General features: G+C 41.1%; 1 pseudogene; it reads right to left on the bottom strand.

Annotated features, from left to right (window-relative positions):
- Positions 1-5,776: 5,776 nt before the first annotated feature.
- Positions 5,777-6,226, bottom strand: LOC150048391 (large ribosomal subunit protein uL15 pseudogene; annotated as a pseudogene).
- Between the last annotated feature and the right edge of the window lie 1,858 nt (positions 6,227-8,084).

The following is an 8,084-nucleotide window of genomic DNA, read 5'->3' on the forward strand; positions in this document are numbered from 1 at the left end:
TTAAGGTATTACAAATGCCTGTAAGCCCCAGTATCAGTTGATGAAATTTGAAGTTGAATCAGTTCATGAGATCAACCTTTTTGTTGGTGTTTGAAGTAAAATTCTTGGTCACAGGAAATAGCAGTCTGTATGCCTGTCTTTCAGGCTCCTGTATTTCTGTTGGAAACAATTTTAATGGAGGAAAGTAGACAGGAAAATAAGACTGTAGGAAAAAGGTGTTTTTCCTCTTGTAGTTTGGAAGGAGGCACAGGTTGAGCATACGTAGTTTAAAAATTTAGAGCTTGAAATGTTCTGAAATTTGAGTGCTAGCGCAGCACTGTAAAAGTTTTGGATTTTGAATTTTTTATTAGAAATCTGTGATTTGAAAAGCTATACAGTTATTCCAAAATCCTAAAATTCTCAAATCTGAAACACTTCTGGAGTTTCAATGTAACCACTGACCTTATAAAGCCCAGGAACCATCCTGGCATTCAACAGATGCCTGTTGAGCATGTTGCAGGTGCCATACATTGTAACAGACCCTGGCCAGACAGCTGTGAATAGGAAAAACACTTCCTGTCTTCACATGAGCTGGCAGTGCAGATGGCTTTATCAGTGTGGTGAGATGGGATGAACACTGTGGGAGCCCACACAGTGCAGGGAACCTAGGGAAACCCCAGAGCAGGGAAACTTTCAGGTAAATAAAAAGGATGAGATTTTAGCTCTTGGTTTCTGGCCTGGGGTCCACATTACAATATCTGGATATGATTTCTGGGGTAGGTCATGGCTTGAAGTACACTGACACTTAATTCTACACAGGAAGAAAATATGTCTTACTACTCAACTTGTTTCTATATAATCTAAAAACTAATATAGTAGACAGAGTCTCTAGTTGCCAAAATTTCTGTTTAAAAATTTAGAAAAATTAAGCCAGGCATGTGGCTCCTATAATCGTAGCTATTCAGGAGGCTGAGATCTGAGGATCATGGTTCAAAACCAGCCCAGGCACTAAAGTCTGTGAGATTCTTATCTCCAATTGACCACCAGAAAACTGGAAGTGGTGCTGTGGCTCAAAGGGTAGGGAAGTAGCCTTGAGTTGAAGAGCTCAACAACCATGCCCAGGCCCAGAGTTCAAGTTCCACAGCGGACAATAAAATTAAAAAAATATTTTTAAGTAATTGTATAAAATTGACCAGCTTTATTTTTTGTTTATTTTATTATTAGGGTAATGTATAGAGGAGTTGCAGTTACATTCATAAGGGTATGAGTACATTACCTCTTGAACATGATTATCGCTTCCCAAGTTTATGCTCAATACTTATGATACATTTTTTTCTATTCTCTTCCCCCACACAAAGAAACTTTGCACCCATGTTGCTTTATGGGTAAAATAAACTCATAGTATATACATCCTAGGAACTTCAGAATGCTTAGTTTCAAGTTCCAGAATGTTCTTTAATGTTACTCTATCTAGCTCCCTTCCTTTTAAAATCTAGGTCAATTATACACATGCACTCAAATGAGAGTGGCCCAGACATCTTACTCTGTAAAGGATTTGTTTGAGAGGAAATGTGTTACACACAAGCTCTGTTAGGGCAAACCCTGCTTAATGGCTATGTGTACCCTTACTCACAGCACACCAAGCAGTTTCCTCAGAGCTGGCACAAGAAGTTGCTGAGGGTAGGAGTCTGTAAACTGGTCCGCTTAAACATGCCTCTTAAGTCTGTATTAAGCACCTCCCTAGTAACAAAAGAGTGGAGCTAGCTTGCTTTTTGTCCCTCCTGTGTGCCCGTCCTTGATGGCTATGGTGGAAGCTAGGTGCAAGGCATGATTTTAGCTTTGCATCATTTCACTAACATGCTTAGTCTCCTCCAACCCACAGGCAAGTTCTTTCATACATTTGGGACCGAGATGTTTGCATTAGATGATCACTAAAAATCCCTTTTAGCTGTAACATTTTGTGAATGAAGCCATTGAACACATTCAAAATCCCTAGACAGATGGAAATGGAGATTGGCAGTTTATTTAGCACAGCATTTTATGGGGAAACTAGCAGAACTGTCGTTTACACAAGTTGACTGGCAATAATAATTTGATTTGGCTCATCTCAAGGAAAACTGAGATTGGGGAAGCATGTGGATTTGGGTGCAGCTTCTGATGGATTGCATCTCATGGTTGAGTCCCTGCCCCCTCAAAACTCTTATCTGAGAGACCACTGTTCCAGAACACCTGGGCGTCCTTACATGGGTATCATGTTATTCTCATTAAGTACAAGAACACGCAACAATTATGTAAAAGTGTGCATGTGGGGAAAATTCAACACATTTCACAAGGGAATGGGTATACAAAGCCGGCTTTGAACCTGCTAACCTGAGCCAGCCAACATGTCACAGGTGAGAACGTGTTAGTGAGGGGGCGACGACAGTTCTGGAGCCATTAATTCACTTATCCTCAGATACACTCAGGCAATTGTTCTGAGTTTCCGGGTGGTTGGAGGGTGTTGCTTCATTGAGGCACGTGCTGACCATGCCAGCCAAGTGCCTGCTTAAGCCCTTCATCTTTCTGCTTCATTTTTTCCCTTCCCGTTCCTTCTTCCTCCCCCCCCTGCTTTCCTGTTCTGAATTTCTTTTGTGCTAAGGGGATAACAGGAGCAAAATTGGAATGAAGTAGTTTAAAAATGAGTAGCTACGATTTGTTTTGTTGGTTATTTTTGAGACAGAATCTCATTATGTAGCCCAGACTGCCTTGAACTCATTACTCTCTGGTCTCAGCCTCCTGAGTGCTAGGATTACAAGCAAAACCCACTACACTCAGGTCAATGTGTACTGCTTTAATATGGGACAGTCATTAACACTGATGTCTCTTTCAACAAATTCCTTCCTTCCTTCCTTTCTTCCTTCCTCCTCCTTCTTTCTTTCTTTTTTCTTTCTTTCTTCTCTTTCTTTCTTTCTTTTCTTTCTTTCTTTCTTTCTTTCTTTCTTTCTTTCTTTCTTTCTTTCTTTATTTCCTTCCTTCCTTCCTTTCTTTTTTCTTTCTTTCTTCCTTCCTTTCTTTCTTTTCTTCCTTCCTTCCTTCCTTCCTTCCTTCCTTCCTTTGTCGTGTGGGGGTAGAAAACCTTTCTATTTGTTCTAGACTCATGTGACCATTGTTATACCATACACATAAACATAACATACTGCACAAGCAGTACTCCCCCAGCCCCAGCATACACACACACACACACTCCCCAGTGCACACACACACTCCTCAGAGAGATGGAAAAAATTACGCTTTTCAGAAGATACCATGCCAGGAGTAGAATTGCAAACTGAAGAAGCGTGAGACAAGCAGCAGCATGGAAAGCTGTGAGTATCATGACCGGAGGAGTCTTCAACTAAGAGTTTTCAAAACCTCCTTTTCCACATGCCAGCCTGCTGCTTTTCCAGTAATAAGAGTGGCTGAAATCTTCCATGTAACTACTTGCTTGGTTTCTCTATTTTCTGACTGTAAAACTATATAAAACAATATAAAAGCATCCATACACACTCTTGTTGGTGGCTGCTGCTCTGGTGATGGAAGCAGGCTTGTGTTTCAGGGTCTGTAGGAATCAAGCCCAACTCTTCCTCCCATAGAGCTGGGATACTTCTTTTGAGCACCAACTGGTTTTCTAGTCCTACTAGTAAAAGAGTGTGAAGCCATTGTGAAAATACTAACCTTCTCAATAACAGGCATTGAAGAGTTCATGGAAATGTCTACCCTCCCTACCCCCATGGCTAGTGTGTAAAGAATTTCCATGGTAATGGTATTTTACGAGCATGAGTCACTTTTCTGTTTTGCAGGGAGCATTTTTTGCTCTGCCCATCTCTTTTAGTACATTTCCATTTGGTGTGGTTTGGCTGCTGAGCATGACGCGGCGGCAAGTTGCTTGAAAACATTTCACGGAAAGCCAGATGCCCAACCCTGGCATACCTGAGGGCCACATATATGGCTATAATTGCAAACAGCTGCCCACCCACCCATGTAACAGTAAGCGAGGTCATTTTAAACATGGTAAAAATAGCATACCCAGGGGCAGCCAGTTCATTTGTGGATTCAAAAAAGTCTTTGCCACCAAGAAAAGTGCTCTGAACATGGACTGTAGTGGATATTTCAAAAGCAGAATCCCCCAGGACCAGCTCTCTACAGTTAACTCTAACAGTTAACAGTGATGACAATAATCTGATGACAACAGTCTGTATTTATAGGGCATGGTCTGTTCTAAGCACTGTATTACACCAATTCAGTGAATCTTCACATGCTCCTGGTTATCACAGAACCTTTCCATATAGGAGAAAGCAGATAGATCTAGACATGCTGGGTAGGCTTCGCTGGGCCAAGATGGCTGGTTCTCTATTCTGCAAGTATGTTTGTTGAGTTAAAATTTCCTAGTAAGGAAGGTTCCATCAGTTCAAGGAATATACTCTGAAAAGCAAAGTGGGGAGACTAAATTGTCAAAACTTCCTTCCTTCCTTCCTTCCTTCCTTCCTTCCTTCCTTCCTTCCTTCCTTCCTTCATTGCTCCCCCTTTCTTCCTTTCTTATTTTCTCCCTCCTTCCCTCTCTCTTCCTCCCTCTTCCTTCCTTCTTCCCTGAGCACGCTCTCTCTCCCTCCCTCCCTCCCTCCCTCCCTCCCTCCCTTTCCCCCTCTTTCTCTCCCTCCCTCCCTCCCTCCCTCCCTTCCTCCCTCTCCCTCCCTCCCCCCCCCCCTCTCTCTCTCTCTCTCTCTCTCTCTCTCTCTCTCTCTCTCTCTCTCTCTCTCTCTCTCTCGTGTCCTTTCTTTATTTGAAACAAGAGATCATTTTGTTTCCCCTAGACTAGACTTGAACTTCTAGACTCAAACAGTTCTTTTGCTTCAGCCTTGTTGCTAGGACTATAGGTCTCTGGTACTTTCCCCTTTATTTTATTTTACTTTATATTTTATTACCTTCAACTTGTTGTACAAAGAGGTTTTAATTTAACAACTCAATTTATATGGCCAATGCTTGGACTCCCCTCACATTCTCCATCCTTTGGTAGCCATTATTCTACTTCTAGAGATCAATTGTTTTCAAGTCTATAAATAAGTGAGATCAAGTGGTATTTATCTTTCTGTGCCTGGCTTATTTCACATTAACATAATGTCCTCCAGGTTTATCTGTGTCAATGTCAGATGACAGGATTTTATTCTTTCCTATGCCTAAGCAACATTCCATCACATTTAGATCACATTCCCTTTCTTCATTCATCTGCTGATAGACACTTAGGTTGATTTCATATCTTGGCTATTGTGAACAGTGCTGCAGTGACCATGGGAATGTAGATAGCTCTTCCACATGCTGCTTTCCTTTGGATAAATACCCACGAATGGGATTTCCGGGTCACATTCTAATTCTATGCAACTTTTTGTGAAACTTCCATACTGGTTTTCCTAATGGTTATATATTTATTACCTTCTCATCAACAATGTATAAAGATGTCTATTTCTTCACATTCACATTAGTATTTCTTTTCTTTTTGTTGGTGGTAGGGCTTGAACTCTGGGCCTAAGTGCTGTCCTTGAATTCTTCAGCTCAAGGTTACCATCCTAACCCCTTGAGCCACAGCACCACTTCTGTTTTTCTAGTGGTTAATTGGAGATAAGAGTCTCAGGTCTTTACTGTCCAGGCTGGCTTTGAACCACAATCCTCAGTCTCAGTCTCCTGAGCAGCTAGGATTACAGGTGTGGGCTAGCATGCCCGGCACATCACTATTTCTTTTCTTTTTGAAAGAATGAGAGCATCCAGTGTGAAATGAACATCCAGTGTGGCTTCTTCAAGCCACCAAGAAACAGGCACCCCCAACACCCTTAATCTTCTGCTCAGCTCTTCTGCTGAAGAATTTGGCTTTCACAATGACAGGCTGCTTAGGGAGTTTTCCTTTCCCCAGAACTTTGTAGTAGCCTGATGGAACCACATCAATGATAGGAGCAACTCCAGTCTTGTTTTTGGCAGCATTTATCCTTGTCTGCTCGCTGACCAATGTCCACAACTTATCAAGATGAACAATTGGACAAAAGCTCTGATTCATCTTTAAGTGGTAATGCCTCATACCAACTTTCCCAAAGTAACCTGGGTGATATTTGTCAAAGTTGATCCTGTGGTGATGCCCACCACCAGCATTACTGCGTCCTTCTGGGTGCTTCCAGTGTTTGCCCATGCCGCTGTGGATCCCATGGCCCCGAAGTTTCTGGGTCTTCCTCAGTCTGGACAGCATGTTGGAGGCCAGGACCAAAGAGCACATCACTATTTCTTAACAAATAATCTTATTAAAAATGAGGAAGTAAAAAATCAATGTTAATAAAATAAAAAAATGAGCAAGTGGGCAACCAAATGAAATCATGATATTCAATAGACACTATGTAGAAAATAATCAATGTAACTTGTGGGCAGGGACAGGAGGGGAAAAATGAAAGAAGGAGTGACACTGTACAAAAAAAGAAATATACACATTACTTGACTTATGAAATGGTAGCCCTTCTGTGTAATGTAATAATAATAATAATTAAATTTTTTTAAAAATAAGCAAGATGCCTGAGTAGACATATATTAAAAGAACACATAAAAATAATCAATAAGCACTTGAAAACATCAAATCCCACTCATCAAACAGAAATGCAAATCAAAACCACAATGGAAGATAACCTCACCCCAAGTAAAGTAGGTATTTCCAAAAAAGACAAAAACTCCATTTTTAAAGACTTATTGCAGGACGTCTCAATTTTTTTCTCAGGAGAGGTTAGCACAGGTATCAGTTCCCATGCTTGGCCTCCAATTGTTTGTGTGGGTTTTGCACAATGACATGAAGAAAGTCCCCTTTAAACCCAGATGATATTGGGAGATTCTTAAAATGACTGGCTCTCTAAGCATTTTTTCTTCACAGCAGTAAGTAGATGGGACACTGTGAAAGACTGTCCATTTCTTCTTACAATGCATACTGAACACTTACTATTTGTTTACAAATGGGAGAAGGTACTCTTCAATGAAGTTGGTGGAAGTGGTGAAAAAAATGGGCAAACATGATAAAGGAAGAAAAGGCCATTCCTGGATATCAGTGGTTTTCTTTTTGTTTGTTTGTTTGTCTATTTTTTGGTAAATGTATACAGAGTTATTGAAAAGCTAAGAAGCTATAAATTTTTAGCAACATAGTAAGGCTTGGTATCATAGTCACATATGAAAGCACATGGAGAACATTTTTAGTGATTAGTGTTGAAAGTATCACTACATAAATATTGTAAATGGTTAATAATAATGATACATTCAAAATGCAGATATGCAGTTTTCTTTAGTTTCCCCAGTCACCCTCTGGGGTAGGATAGATGGCAAGTTCATTTCAACATCCTATCAAAAGTTATTTGCAAGTTGGGTTCTGGTGGCTTATGCCTGTAATCCTAGCTATTCAAGAGGCTGAGATCGGAGGATCATAATTTGACGGCAGCTTGAGAAGAGAAGTCCATGAGAATCTTATCTCCAATAAACTACTCAGAAAAAGCTATGTATGCTGTTATGGCTCAAGTGATATAGCACTAACCTTGTGCAAAAGAAGCTTAGGGACACCCAGTTCCTCAGTTCCAGCCCTAAGGTAAGCACATGCACACATACAAGTTCTTTGCATTGACGTCCATTTAGGGTAGAGCTTATAGCAGGCAAAAGAAACACTGGAAGCCCACTTACACAATTGCATGTGTGTGACCCTGATAGCTCTTTCATTTCATTTTCTCAACACAAAACTCTTTTATAGTGCCATGTACACAGAATGGGAGCATGGTGCTGAGGCTTGTTAGCTACCCAGGAGGCTGAGATCTGAGGCTCTGAGGATTGAGGTTCAAAGCCAGCCTAGGCACTGAAGTCTTAAAGTTGGTGAGATTCTTATCTCCAATTAACCATTAGAAAAGCGAAAGTGGCACTGTGGCTGCAAGGTTAGGGCGGTAGCCTTGTGCTGAAGAGCTCCAGGACAGTGTCAAGGCCCAGAGTTCAAGGCCCACAACTGAAAAAAAAAATAATAGAAGGGCAAGCCAGGTGGCTATAATACTAGCTATTCAGGAGAATCTTGAGGACTGGAGGAGCCAGCTTGG

The sequence above is a fragment of the Megascapheus bottae genome, chromosome 22, assembly GCF_031878675.1.
Source record: "Megascapheus bottae isolate mThoBot1 chromosome 22, mThoBot2.hap1, whole genome shotgun sequence".
Taxonomy (NCBI): Eukaryota; Metazoa; Chordata; class Mammalia; order Rodentia; family Geomyidae; genus Megascapheus; species Megascapheus bottae.